This window comes from Branchiostoma floridae, chromosome 10, assembly GCF_000003815.2.
Source record: "Branchiostoma floridae strain S238N-H82 chromosome 10, Bfl_VNyyK, whole genome shotgun sequence".
In the NCBI taxonomy this organism is placed as follows: Eukaryota; Metazoa; Chordata; class Leptocardii; order Amphioxiformes; family Branchiostomatidae; genus Branchiostoma; species Branchiostoma floridae.
The window spans coordinates 8,575,362-8,590,594 of record NC_049988.1 but is presented as its reverse complement, the minus strand read 5'-3'; the positions used below and the strand labels follow the sequence as shown (position 1 = coordinate 8,590,594).

The window sequence follows — 15,233 nt, the reverse complement described above, 5'->3', positions numbered from 1 at the left end:
AGGGTGATTTAATGACGTGACATTTTAGCTAACATTTATGTCAGTTTATTTCCTGCCCACACCAAACGGTGCATAGGGTGGCTTCTATCCTCGTTCCTCCGCCCTTGGGCCACACAGTATCCTATTTGTCCTGAATCAGTCCTTGGCCCCTCCGTTATGAAGTGATGCGGAAATCGTCTGGAGCCTAAAGTCACCTAAGCGCTGAGACGACCGCCCTTAGGCGGGCGTCACCGTCCGCGCAAAACAGAAATCTTGTCGAGGGCTGGGCGGGTGGGTCGTTTCAGGCTCCAGACGTAGCCGGAGGGCCACAGTTGGACTGACAGTTTGGCATCTCTTGGTGCTGTGGGGTCAAGGGTCAAACTTTCGGGACCAATCACTGATCAGGTCAAATAGTATCCTATTTGTCCTGAATCAGTCCTTGGCCCCTCCGTTATGAAGTGATGCGGAAATCGTCTTCCGCCTTTGTCCTCTCTGGCTTCTTGAGCCTTTCCTTTCCTGTCCCCTAGTGCCTCCCTACTATGATACTTTCCAAAGGTATCTAGTCGCTCCTTTCCTCTTCCTGAAAACTGTTATAAATCACTCCCTATCTTCATCCCTTTCCCGTCTTCCCGTCCTCATCATCACTCTCTCACCTTTCCTCTCCCCTTACATATCTAATCCCTTTCTTATTTCTCTCGACTTGTCCCCCACACTTCATCATGTTCTTCTCTGAACTTCGTCAAAACAACGTTACCCACTCTAATCGGCCGCAGAGCGCGCTTCGAAAAAGTGAGAGAAAATCAACGCCAAGAAACCGATCTAAAATTCTCCACGTTACATAAAATAGAGCGAAAACAGGAAGGAAAGAAAATTCTTCGAATGCTACCCTATTTTCTCGGCGACTTTGGGAACCACGCCCTTCTGAAGTCCCATAAAGGGAGCTCTCTAGTGCAACTGGCGAAATCCGCAATGTTCCGAAAGACAACAAAAATCCTAAGCACACAATTTCAAAAAAAAACGCAAAACATATTGCTCACTCCAATCCTAATGCCCGTGTCCCACATACACTATAACCAAGCCTCAGTCCGGACCAAGTCCTTGCACACTCCCGCAAGCATGTTATCCAGCCTTCCGCGAAACCCCGTCGCGCTGGATAAATCGCTAAATGTTAAAACAAGAGCGTACACAACTTTTAGGGTTTTCCAAGAATCCAGCTTTCCGCGGCACCCCTTCGCACTGGATGATAACACCACAAATCACGAAAAAAGGATTAAAAGAACACAAATTTCTCGGATCGTCCAGCCTTCCGCGGAAACCCTTCGCACTGGATAACGTCACACCAAGCTGAAGAAAGATTGCTCACTTTTTGGGTCATTCAGCTTACCGCGGAACCCCATCGCACTGAATGATATCTTGGCGTCAGACCAAAGAAAGTTCTTGGTCAGACCAATCTCAAAACAGGGTTGCTCGATCAGTTCCTAACCCTCCAGCATCCCGCGGCACCCCATCGCACTGGAGAACGTGTCAAAATCTAATCACGAAAAGTAGGGGGAAAAATGACTTACAGTTTCTTGAGTTGTCGGCGGGGTTAGCTGAACTGACCGGCAGGGGCTGGGCGGTGTCGGGGGCTGGAGCGCCAGTCGACCCTGATCCTCTGACCGCTGTCCCTTGTAGCACTATGTTCGGCATAAAGAACATGGTTCACAACATAAAACATCACAGCCTAACTGTTCGGCTAACAGGTTTCCTGGCGCGTCTTGAGCCCTCTCTGCTGCTGAAGCTTGTGCAGGCCACCAACGGGTCCTATCGGGCCGCACATCTGGCGAGGTTGATGGTGGCTTGTGCCGGCTCTGTGTGGTGGTGTGTCCCGCGCATCCCTGTTGTTGGAGGGGGGAGAGCGCCAGACCTGCATGAACAACACGTGAACCATGAGACAGTGGGAAGGGACGGGCGCCCGGCAACAGGTCCGGTCCCAGACAGACAAGTCTAAAACATACGCAACTTCCACACCGCCCAGATCCCACATGCGAGCGAGCCGCGTTACGTGGAGTGTCTGGGCCACGCGTGTCCACAACTCAGTCACCACGCCTTACAGGTACGCACTCATACACAGCGAACTAAAACAAGTGGTAGCCGAAAACCCCAACACAGCCTCCTGGACCATGCCAACGTCTTTCTCTGTTCCTGCCTGAAAAATATTCACGAAAATCAGAAAATGACATTAAATCTGGAAACTCTCGTTCTGCTCCACACCTCAGCATTAAAAGCCAACACCCACAGGTTTCCTTTGCAGAGGAAAAAAAGGATGCAAAAAACATGGCAACAAAGGAATTTCAGAGAACCACCGGCTTGCCACGTGGGCACCAACTATCTGCTTGGATGTGGCTGTCGAACGCTGCCAAAAACATACACAAAGTCACGAAACCACACAAGAATCACTCAGCTCCACGCAGAACAGAACGCCAGCGTGAATTAAAAAACGTCCTAAACTCGACCCGGCCTAGGAGAAAAGGATAAAGCTGTAAAACGAAAAATGGTGTAAGGCGGTTATCCTCCCACGAGCCGGTAAGAGCTCATACATACGAATACGTGATAGAAATGCAAATGTTAGAACAATACGGCCGGTCCTCAGAATTCGAGGCATCCAGCACAGCAAGAACAAAGACGGTACAAGTAGCTCTGCACTCCTGAAAGCACACACGGTAATTGAAACACGAGAGAACACAGAATATCTCGTCAAACCTTCCGGGGGACCAACGTCCCCCGTACACCGACCCGGCGATACCGCTAAACCCTCGAGGTCCCTTCGGCGTCCCAGACCGACCTCAGCGGCGACGAGATTTCTGTTTTGGCGGTGGAGGCGGAGAGTGGAAGGTCCGTCGGAGACGAGGGCCACAGTTGGACTGACAGTTTGGCATCTCTTGGTGCTGTGGGGTCAAGGGTCAAACTTTCGGGACCAATCACTGATCAGGTCAAATAGCTGCCCAACAGTGAATGGGCAGGGAAAAATTACGTCATACAAGACAATGGACATGTCTAAACAAAAGTGGCGGATGTAAATATGTTTATACATACATACTCAATAACCTCCTTGACCTGAGATAGCGATCTGTTGTAATTTTTGCATCGATTTTAGCTTGATGTTATGTTATTACAAAACAATGTATATAATAACTTAAGATAAAGTTAATTAATTTTAAGATATTCCTCTCACATTGTCCTTATACATGGAGCACCAAATTCCGCAGCAATCCAGTCGAAATCTTGTTGTTAGTAACTTACAGATTATTCGCAGTACTAAAAGACCTTTATTATACATTTGCCAAATTGAGACAAGTACTAATCTCCAAGCAGATCCTAGTATAGCATAAGACAGTATCGAAAGCTGCCAGAGGAGTAGAGCCGGCCTAGGAGTGTGTTTGGCTACCGGAGTTGCTGATGACTCCCTTTGCCCAGCTGTACTACTTAGCCAACTTTGCTACTATCTTATGACACTGGTAAATCTGCCTGGAGATTACCAAGTACAGGTCACAACAAATTTAAAACATGTTCTCAGTTGAAAAATACAAGGTAACTAGCTGTTAGACATCAAATACATTTACTACATTTTACTTTTTCATACTACAAGCTCTACGTACAAAAGAGTCTAACAAATTATGACGGTGGGCGACATAGACTTCCTGCAACTTATGATCAACTGCTCGCTGAGTCACGTGTTCTATCTGCATGACTTGACGTCAAGGATTGTTCATTCCTTGACAAAGACTGGTGCTGTTCAGTCGCCAATTTTGTGTTGGATATTACAGTTAAACGAGTGCAAGAAACCATGTACTTGACTGAAAACAGCGAATTGCATAGTTTGGCCCAACTGATCCAACTGGGTCAGCCTGCCCCAAATCTTCACCCCGTGAGAGCTCCACACGTTGAATGTGTGCTTGTGGTAGCAAGGTCAGGCGATATATTGCCCCTCTGAGGATATACGTCCCAAGTTCCGGTAGCCAGGTCTCTGTATATCTGAACCCGGCTGAGTTTATCTCTCTCCACGACAACGCCTCGTATTTCAAACGAATTACGTCCTCCGTGCAGTGGGGTCAAAGGTTAGAGGGAGGAGCGGACTCCATACCGAGCTCCCCCGGCCTAGATTAGTGGAGTGTGGAGCTGTTCACGAAAGAGTTGAGGTCTAGTTCGGGCGCTGGTTGAGTGCTCTTCTTCAACAGACGTAGATATAACAGTTTTGGGACATTGTGACAGCTGTCTTCCACGGAATTCCGACGCAGGGCTATTATTCGTCCGAACAAAACCAGGGACGGAGCGTAGAATAGAGACAAGGCCGCGCAGTCGCTGAGGGAAGTTATTCAACTGCAGCGCCTCGACCTTTGCATAGTCCCACAACTAGCTGGCGGCATACGCAGGGTCTGGCTACCGAAATACTCTCAACTACTGGTTATTAGCAGCAAAGGTGGGTCGTCTTAGTCTCTTCCGTATTTACACAAAACATTTGTGATTCCCTTCGTTGTACATTTGGTGTTTATATCTTGTATGTATGAGTAAGATCACAGAATGAATGGACATATTTCACAGCTACGGGTAACGTTAGAGTCGTACCAAAAATAACATTTAGACTACGTGAGCGACATTGTGTACGTTCTGTGTATGCCTTTGGGGGTTTATATAATGTACACATTTAAATTGGGTTCATATTGTTGTATCTACAAGCTGTTAGTTACGGCCGCCAATGACACAGAGAGGTCGAGAAAATGTGTGATTAACTTTTGTGTGTCCTGCTTTATAATGCCTGCTTCTGAGCAGAGCTGGCATTTAGCGACCTTACATTTTAGACAGTGAGTTGTGACTGGGTATTTTGTCAACTTGACAGACCAACTGGCATTTACAGGTCAGTTCTGTTGAGTTTGATGAATATTCAGTGACCTGTTTCTGTAAATGGGTGATTTTGAAAGCTGTCTAGTTGTCTACGCAACGATTTGAAGAGGTCGTGTTCTCTAAGAAGCAGAAATCAGACTGCTTACGCCAGAGACCTAATAGTTATTCACAGACACCCCTGGAAAGCTTCTGTCAGTCCTCTCCACGATTGAATTGCAGCTGCTCTCAAGAGGCAGTCAGCACGATGGATGGCCTTTCCCCATAGTGTTTGCTTGCTATTGTTGTCTTTCAATTCAGTAGCTTTTCAATGTAGGTCTCTCATGGGGCCGGGCGACCTCGTTTCGACCTCTGGCCTTCTACAACATTTCTTCTCTACCGAGTAGAAATAATTTTCTCACTGTCTGATGAGGGAAGCAGTCGGAGTTGTCAACAGACAAAATGGTGGGCGGTTGTCGCCATTTGTATTGCTTATCGTGGGTTCGTCGAGCCGGTTTGTTTACATCCGTGGTGAGAACAATAGTTCCTGCCTGTACCAGCCATTGTTGACTTGTTTACAGTTGGCTGATTATCTCCCGGGAGAAAACGTGTTTTGTGTGCTTGTGTGTGCGGCTTGTGGTCACTATCTCTTTTCTTAGGCTAATAAACTTGCAAATATGTCAGTTGTTCTTCCTAGTCGTGATGTCGGCATCAATTACCAAGGATGGGTTTGATAGTAGTCTAAAAATAGCGTTGATGATTTTTATAGAATCTATTTCTGCAAAGGTCTACCGTTATAGACCTACGTTAGCCTACTTCAACTTGTTTGAAAACTTCTTTGTCAGTTGCAGCAGTAGCGTTCACTGTTTATAAAACAATGCTTTAGAATAGAATGGCTGTAATATGTAACTTTCGAGCAAAATTATAGTTTGAATATCGAAAGATGGTCTGAAATGTTACATGCATATGTACTTGGTTATGGTTCGTCGCTAGAAAAAAACACAGACGATACGTCAACTAAAGGAGCAAAATACAGTGAGGTTTTTTGACAGTACATCCAGTCACAGATATATTTCCCTTGTTGTTTCTGTGAGTTTCCACAAAAGAATGTTTGTACAAAAGAACGTTACCACACAAAGCGTGTCAAAAAGATCGTACCGTTCACCGTTCATTGTTTGCACGGTTATGTACCAACGCACGTACACGTTGGCTAACACGCCACGATATTTCTCAAGTCACGAGTGTGCCGTCGTCAGCAAAAACTTGGCGACGGTTGTTACACTCAACATGTCCTTTGCACCGAGCAAGCAATATGGTACTAGTGGACTTGTCTCGAGTTCCCACGTCTTTAAAATCATTTAGAACATTCTGTGTGATGTTTATATAACACTTGAGGTTTCAAATTTGTGGTAATACATTTTATTGATTTCCTTGAGGGCAATTCCTTGCATAAACATTAAATACTTATGATAGAAGTGTGCCTTTATTAAATTGCCGATTTAAGGAATGATTAGATAGGAGAGCTTAATACGATTAAGCTTACGCTGTAATTAGGTTTACTCCAACCAATTGTGCTGAGCCAACCAGGGGCCCTTAATAATGATTGACAGGGTGTACTCAAGGTTCATAGGTCGTACGTTGGGTACTAACTAGTTCAAGGGTCCCGAGACTGTTCCGCGGTCTATTAAATTTTAATTGCATTAATGAATGAATGAAAGACCTTTATTGTACATTCATGCCTCGATGGGCTAGGTACAGGTCACTGATAACAGACATGACTGATAACAGAATAACAAACATATGAAAAAGACAACAGGATACAATTTAACTAGTTGAAGGTACTAAGCTAACAGGATGGTCGACATCTTCTCGCTTCTTTGTACAGGTGTAGATATAAGAACATATAATGTTTGATATACAGGGTTTGTCTAGGCGCATCAAAAATAGAAATTTATCCGTTGCATTAAGATGTTCAAAATATGGGAACTCTTTTCTGATATATTCATAAAGCACAATCCGTTCATTATGGTACAATTTACAGTGTAAAATAAAATGCTGTTCATCTTCTACCTGTTTAATGATACGCCAATGACCTGTCAAGAATGAATTAGAGACTGCTGTATCAAGTATTGCATTGTGAAAATACATGTAAATAGCGTATATCTAAAGTTCTAAACTAACGAAAGTATCAGAATTGGTGTTTTCACGAATTCGGTCCAAATTGCAAAATCGTCGTTTTTCTATGTAGACATAACGGACGAATGTGGTCTAATGTATAACAGGACAGCTGTCTCAGTTTTTCTAGTCTCTACCAGACTCCGGATCGCTGGAAAATCGTAGAAATGGAACAAATAGAGAGGAATATAACCGGACAGGGAACAGCTCGCGATCCGCGGTCGCGTTACTGTTGCCTAGCCGGCTATATTCCTCTGGCCGGCATACTCCTCTATTTGTACCATTTCTACAATTTTTTCCAGCGACTCGGAGTCTGGTAGAGACTACAGTTTTTCCCCTGTACAGGGACACGGGTCCTAGAGAAAACTCCGATTTGATCATAACATTGTAGTGTCTTCATTCATCGTTGTTGTTGTTGTCAGGACACAAGCTAGATGTAGGTCAGCAGGTTGGTATTTTGGGACGGGCCTCAAAATAAGATACACACTGGAAGTGTGAACCCACTGAAGTCTTTACGAAGTTAGAAAAGACAGACGTATTTCGTCGCGTTATTTGGCATTGTAGATTCATTCAAAGTCACCACAACGGTTTTTAGATACTTCTTAATTTTTGTTGTAAGTTTGAACTATTTCGAATAAAGATAGGTAAGTCACAATAGTTCTTAAGTGTTGTTAAACATTAAAAGATGAAAATTACAACAAATATATTTTGGAAACGTTGTGAAAGTGACGATGTACAAGTATCTTTTTTTTTTAAGAACAATTTCCAAACATCTATAGATGTGATTCTGTCACTGTTAGAAATATTTACAAATAGTTACAACATTTCCCAAACTAGGCCAAAGGTAGATTTAGGTTAGGTCCAAACGGGGGTAGTATGTCTTGGTTTGTCCTAGATCAGACGTCGCGCTTCGCCGCCGACGTTAGTTGACTCCGCCGGTAGTGGCTGTATAATTAAGGGCGGCTTAGGGGACTTAACCACTTGTTATCCCGCTTTTCTGTGTCACATGTGGAACATCAATACGAACACCTTAACAAAGAGCTCATGCTAATCCTCACCACTTATAGAGCAATAGAAACCAACATAACACCACTTTTATTTATGTCGATCCCAAATAAGAAGGTAATGCTACACTATAGCCGCGGTACATGTTGTATCGGTTTATCTACCCGTTGGAATGATAATCCGCTGTTATTTACTCCAAGTTGTTATCAGAGGGTACTTATACTGGGTGGGTCGCTAACAAGAACGGGACCTGCGGCGTTTCTTCATATGTGCCGCTTTCTGATAGCGTAACAGTTTTCTGATCATTACCGGTTTCTGATCGTTTGGAGATTACTAGTATTTTCGGGGGAGTCGAGTCTGTCTGTTGACATACATACTCCTTAGGAAGCATTTAATTGTCTGTTGGTGTAACTTAGTTGTAAGGCATGTAGTTGAAACGAAAGTATTAAGAATTTAAGAACGCTTCTCAATAAATTTTAAGAAACGCATTTCTCTCTAGTATTTACGTATATACTCGGTTACAACTCTAGTATTTCTTTAGTAGTAAAAATACTGATATTGTCTGGTGTACGAAATAAACATATAACAGGATTGTCTACTGTTTTTTCTAAAAAAAAAACGTCGGTAATTATTATTTAATACGGTAATACAGTATATTTACAAACGTAACCACGGCATACATCAAGTAAATGCAATTTTCCTATTTTGTTAGACATTTTGCCTATTTTGTGCTGATAAAAATTGGATTTATTTTGGTGGTGGTAGCTCACTTGTCTCGGGGACTGGCGCAAACACTGTGCTGTGTGGGCGGTCTGACGGACCTCTCGGGACACATGTCAACCCAAACAGTCTCGCTTTGTCTGGTGAGGCTACGATAAGGGCAACCCCGAGCGAATAAAAACAGCAACATCCACTCGTGTATATATGCTACCAGTGTAGGGCTTATCAGAAACTGCCTGGGCGGGCGGGAAACAGTCCAGTAACCGATGAGATACCGATGAGCTCCCGGTGGTCACCACAATAATTAGCGAAATAGCGGAAAGCGACTTCCATGTAGTTTACACGGCATCATTACATTCATCAAGACCACTGAGTAATTAATTAACCCCTAAAACTTTATTTAGCTGGTTTCCTAGGGGGCCCAGTATTTAGGCACGTTATGTGTATAAATTTTGTGACAAAAATCTAACATGTATACAGAAATTGAAACAATAAAATCATAATAGTAGGAGCTCCAGCCTACTCGTAAAAGAACCCAACACACTTCTCGAGAAGAGCGCTTGGCAAAAAACGCTAGCCTTAGCTTAGCGAAGCCACATTGCTGCTCCAATAGCTACTTGATAAAAAGCAGCACACTTCACCTCAGTCCATGATTGTCTACTTTCCCGGCTTATCTATCAGAAACTTCCATCAGAGGGAACAGAGATAGTAGAATTCGGGAAATTGGTCAGGGAAGTCAGTTCATGCTAAGGATTTGGCTGCGCGGCCGGCCAAAACTCCCCTGACAAATTATTATCTCTATATAGTATAATAGCCAGCGTAGTCTGGTAGAGACTACCAACTCCTCTGGTAGCAAAACTCCCCTGGCAAATTATTCTCCCTATAAGTATAATAGCCAGAGTAGTCAGTCTGGTAGAGACTATCAGAGCTTTACTAGGACTTCTCAGTTCCAGTTTGTACGTCTGGTTATACCCTGGATAACCCCAGAGGCCTGTAACCTACCCTGGATATCAGAGTACAACTTAGCCGGCTAAGGGAGTTTACGCCTTCACGCCGGCTAAAGTCGGTTTACGGGGCTATGTTGCTAGCCGCCCGGGAAAGAATCGTAGCCGCGAGCGCTGTTCTCTGGATACCAGGGTACCTGTAACCAGGGCCAGCAGAGAATTTGTTCGGCAGCCAAGGTAGGTTTTCCCGAGGACCTTTAAAAGCACTCCGGAGAGGAGTCATGCAGAACATACCGGTCCTGGTTACAAGTCTGGTTACCAGGGTAGTCTGGTTAGCGGCGCCAGTGATTTACGAGCCAGAGTATGCAGATATTGAGGGGTTCCATGTTTGTTTTATCCCATGCCGTTTGCAGTCCTCCCCATGAGGGCCCTAGCTGAGCCCAGTCCATATCTGGGACATCCAACCATTTGTGTACTAAATGGGCGCAGCACGCAAGTATTTCTGATATGTGCCAAGTCAAACTGATGGCTTCTGCACAGGAACTGTTACATGATACAGATATATACATACATGACACAACAGTACATACACTTATATATGCATACCAGGGTTTGGCCCATAACAAGACAAGAAAGATAACACATGGTCAGAAATATACATTCATCGCTCAACGGAACATATAAAATGATATTAGTCAATGTCGGGTAAATGGAATATCATCTTGAAACAGCTTCCATGAAAAATCATGATCAGTGCTTGTCCAGAACACGAGGTATCAAACTTTCAAAGCTGGGAGTTCGCTTCAGTAAAGAAGAAAGCCGCTAGGGGTCCATTATCGAACTTGACTCTCCAACCTGTATCCATCCTCCTAACGCCCGGTCCCCAACGGCATTAGCCTATGGAGTTTTGACACGACTGTGGTTCCTCTGCGTAGGAGAATGCCTTATCACCCTACCAGATAACGATATCCATCCACAGCCTCCCGACTTCTACTGTTCAGAAACTGACAGACACAATTACACAAACGCCACCTGAGACATAAACTTCTTGGCGAAGGTGATAATGTCCTCAGGCACCATACGATCGTACGGAGATCGTACGGCGATTGTGGCCAGGTCCTTATTTGTCAATGATGACCGCAAATCGTATCTCTCTATCGACTGATTCTAACCGCAGTTTCTATTGCCGTTTTTGATGATAATGTTCCGTGTCATCGATTTCTTTTGTGTCTGCCTCAGTTTGCATTCCACCATAGTATATGTATGTAGCCATAACGTCGATAGGGGACAGGCGTAATAAGTTTAGCTTCTCTCCAACTGTTTGCTGGTCACTAAAATGTTGGGGAGCGGCTTCAGCCACGAAACTAACGAACATGAAAGTACCAACAGTCATGGGTACAAAGACAACTCATATCTCCAGCGGATTTGAGGGCATGGTTTTAGTGAAGATTGATAGACAAAAGTCTCAATACATTTGTTTCGTTAGGAGTACAACAAACAGAGGCTTGAAAGTTGAACACGAGGAGGTCAAAGCATGCCATGTTTCTAGCAAGCTCTTTTTGATCATGACAATTTTATGTTTGCAAGTACGAAATATACGAACAACTGCAGTTCTAAATTAAATCATTGATTGTCAAACCTTTGCTCCAACATATGAAATCACATATTAAATATGTAACAATACAGCAACAGTACAGTACGATAATACTAGCACAGTACCTGTTGTAGTCGGATGTCAGTTGGACTTGTTCAGATGCAAGTGCGACCCGGTATTAATATATGAGGCATGCAGAGTGCTACATTAGTATCTAGTTTACCATGTATCCAGTCTGAGATACCGTGTGGAATTCTTAGCCTCTACCAGGCTCCACAGGGCGCTGGAAAAATAATTGAATTTGGACAAATACAGAGCCAGACACGTTAGGTGTTAGCTGCTCGAGGAGTATGGTTTGGGACCAACTCCACTCTAAATCTGTCCAATTTGTATTTTCCCCAGCGACCTGTGGAGTCTGTTAGAGGCTACAGACCTCATGAGTCATACATACGGACTTGACTATAAATACGCACGTGTGAATCCACCCTAACCATCAGCCACCCAGGCTAGGACCAGGTCACTGACCCAGTAAGGCGCGATACCTCATATTGGCCCCATTACAGAGTCTAGCCACATCTCTGCGAAAACAGGGCACGCAGGAAATTTGGAAGGTCGCGAAAAATTTCCAAAAGGACCATTAATCTTCGGACAGTGACAGCCTGGACAGGGATTGAGTGAAAGGTATTTGGACAATACCATTAATGGAAAAGGAGGGGTGGGTAGGGTGATCTTGAAGCTCCGTGGAAACGTCGTTAGTACTGACCAGGTGCTGCCCATCCAGGCCGCGACCCTGCTGCCCTTGACACAGATACATACTGATTGAACTATACAGTTGGCCAGAGAGCTTTTTCTCTCACGGGGTTTTCCGAGAAAAACATACGGGGCCTTTCCTCTTCTTGGGGCATATATTAAGAGCTGAGATTGGGGTGGCTCGTGTTGTTTAGGATATTGTGGTTCAAGTACATGTGCATATTTCTTTGTACATATATAGTTAGAGAAGAACATTTATCCTTTGCAACAGTTCTTTCAACGTCAATATTTGTACATATTTCTGGGCTCCCATCCACACATACCGTACGGCTAACAATATCGTTATTTATTATATCAAAGCTGTTTAGAGTCCATTCCAAGTCACCATGAGGGGTTTTAGATGATATTTGTAATAATTAAGTTTGAATTATTTTGAATAAAAGTTGATCAAAGCCGCAATAATTGAAATGTTTTTCAAAAAAATTGAACACGAAATATTAATCTACTTGAATTCCTTTGAATATTGTAGTAGAAAATATCTTTATTAAGAATAGTTACCAAATTTCTGTGTGATTCTTTCACATTTACTAATATTTGTAAACTTTGCCAAATGGTAAAATTAGTTAATTGCCCCCACGAAGCCCTATTGTTCCCTCTATATATTTTTAGATTTCACTGCTGGGTGTTGGATTTTACAGAACGGGGGGAATATCTATAAAGTTAGAACAGTTTTAAAATAGTAGTATCAATGTCATAGACATTTGATTACAAAGCTTTAAAATCAATTACAAACAAGGGCAACAGACATGCACACGGTGTCTTGGATTTGGACTCTACGCAACATTCTACAGTCGTTAAGAGCACTTACATTCAGTTTTGGTGAGACGCTTTGTCAGAAGAGTACAAGATGCACGTTGTCGTAGACTGTCCGGTCACTGTCCTGTCCCATCTGTGCTCAAGGTTTTATAAATATATGGAGTTCAGAGTTGATTTGTTTTAACTTGGGTGGCACGCTAGCCTCTCTTATCAGGCCTCTTCCAGGCTCTCAAACAAAGGCTTTCTGGAAGGATTGCGTCAGAGATGAGGCAGAAAATCGAGGCTAGGCTGTATGTGTAGCCTAAACAACTGTGTGACACCAGGCATATACAAATTTGTTGTCACCAAATATATTGGAGAAACGGATGTAAATAAACAGCCTCTAGGTCCTTTGTGTTTTGCACTGTTTTCAAAACATGCCATGCACGATTGAAAGTTTTTGTCGAAGCACTTAGTGACGTGACAGAACGCTTGTCTCTACGATTGTTGCATCAGCCAACCGATTGTTCGACTCGCTCGCTGACCCACTCACTCACTCACTCACTCACTCACTCACTCACTCACTCACTCACACTCATTCTTACGCTCACTCACTCACTCACTCACTCACTCACTCACTCACTCACTCACTCACTCACTCACTCACTCACTCACTCACTCACTCACTCACTCACTCACTCACTCACTCACTCACATGGTAGGTAGCATACACCACAGAGTCTAAAAGTAAACGGTTCACTAACCGGCAATGGCATTGACCTTTCATTATTCTAAAGTGTCACACGTGTTGAGGGTAAAGACAGACTTTGTACGTGTGAATGCCAATCTAATTACAGATCAGCCTCATTACTAAAAAAAATTGGGTACCTACTGGCTGCAAATAGTACACCAGATGTGTTATTACGAGATCGAGGTCGTTCCTCTAATCATAGCTTTGCGACACTGACCTTCCCGAGGCCCGTCTTTTTTTGTACCTTCGGTCATTGACCTCGCGGAGGAGTTTTCTAGATCATCATGTTTTGTTTCTGCCTGCTGAGTCTCTTCTTCTCCAAACAATTCAGGTCAATCACCTGGACCAGACGGCCTTAACCATGGTTACTGATGCAAAAATCACGTGGTGTTCGATTACACTATGTAGCAAGTAGCAGGACAGAGTTGGAAGGACTGGTCATATGCATGAATGTTTGAGTCAGAATAAACAGAGCAGACGTCTGTTAGGCTTGACCATGTGATAGTAAACATTATGTATTTGCTTGCAAATGTTACTTCTAGCTTCTATTGCATTATCAATGTCTTCCTGATTTTCGCCAGTATTGAGAGAATCACATCCAACACACAACAAGTCTCTATATACTGTAACTGTATGCCTCGCCGTCGTCGCGTTGTACTATCTCTATACACGGAAGATTTCTTTTTTTTCCCACCCCTCCAGAAAAAAAAAAACAGTTTGGAAAATAGAATCGTCCTTCAGGTCATTGAAATCAGCCTTGACACACTCCATCATCCACTTGGAACCAACGTCACATGTATTACCCTGTCAAGTGCAACCATACGCTCATTGAAAGAGCAAACATTTGCCCGGACGAGAAAGTATGCCGAGAACTTAGATGCCCACTTCAGGCATTGATGACATCATGTTTTTAATGTATATCAAAGTTTTAACTGGCATTTAAACGCATCCAGAGATTGCAGTGGAATTAGTGTTTCGATATGCCTTTTGGTCGCTATTTTCAGCACTGTATTAAGCCATTGATAAATGTAGTGAAAGGTTGTTATCTGTTTTGTTTCCGACGTTAACGTTAGTATCTGTAATTATCATTCTCACCGTAGGTCACTCGACAGATTAGCATTGTTCAAAGATGACGTAACAGAATACCTCAAGCGCATGGTATTTACTAGAAACGCGAGAACTCAAATGCGCCAATGAAAAGTAATGTTACAAACGGTTTTAGTATTCAGCCCGTGTGCCATGACCTCGCACGACCTTTTACCCTAAATAGCTCTGTACCTCTGGACTATTGTTATCTTTAGAGGTTCCCCTTTTTTTAAAAACCAGACAGTTTAGAGGAAAGTGTTTGTGCTCTATGCCTGCAAGCCAGTGGATTGACTACTAGTGTGTTGTCGTAAGTAACGTTATGTTCGATACTATATTTTGTGTTAAAAAGTTCCACGCTATGGGTTGACTGCCTTCCTTTCTTTTCCTTGCACACAGAATGTGTTTGTTACACACTGTTGACAAAAATTTGGCTTTGCCTGACAGAAATATTTCGGTCGATGTTATGAATCGACGACTTGAGTTGTATTGGAGGAAGTCCGTAACGTGTTCAGGGTTTGAAAACAGTTGGTTGTCGCTCTCGAAGGGCCTTTCGGTATTTGTGGTGACTGCTGCTGCC

General features: G+C 43.5%; 1 protein-coding gene across 5 annotated transcripts in view; it reads left to right on the top strand.

Annotated features, from left to right (window-relative positions):
* LOC118423783 (calcitonin gene-related peptide type 1 receptor-like) overlaps positions 1-15,233 on the top strand; it is a 135,488-nt gene that overhangs the window by 65,313 nt on the left and 54,942 nt on the right. The window contains exon 1 of one of the 5 annotated variants that reach the window (XM_035832003.1): positions 4,067-4,438. The exons of the other annotated variants lie outside the window; for them this stretch is intronic. The gene's annotated coding sequence lies outside the window, so the exon portion shown is untranslated. Of the gene's footprint in view, positions 1-4,066; positions 4,439-15,233 lie in introns of those variants that run through there. 5 annotated transcript variants of the gene reach the window in all.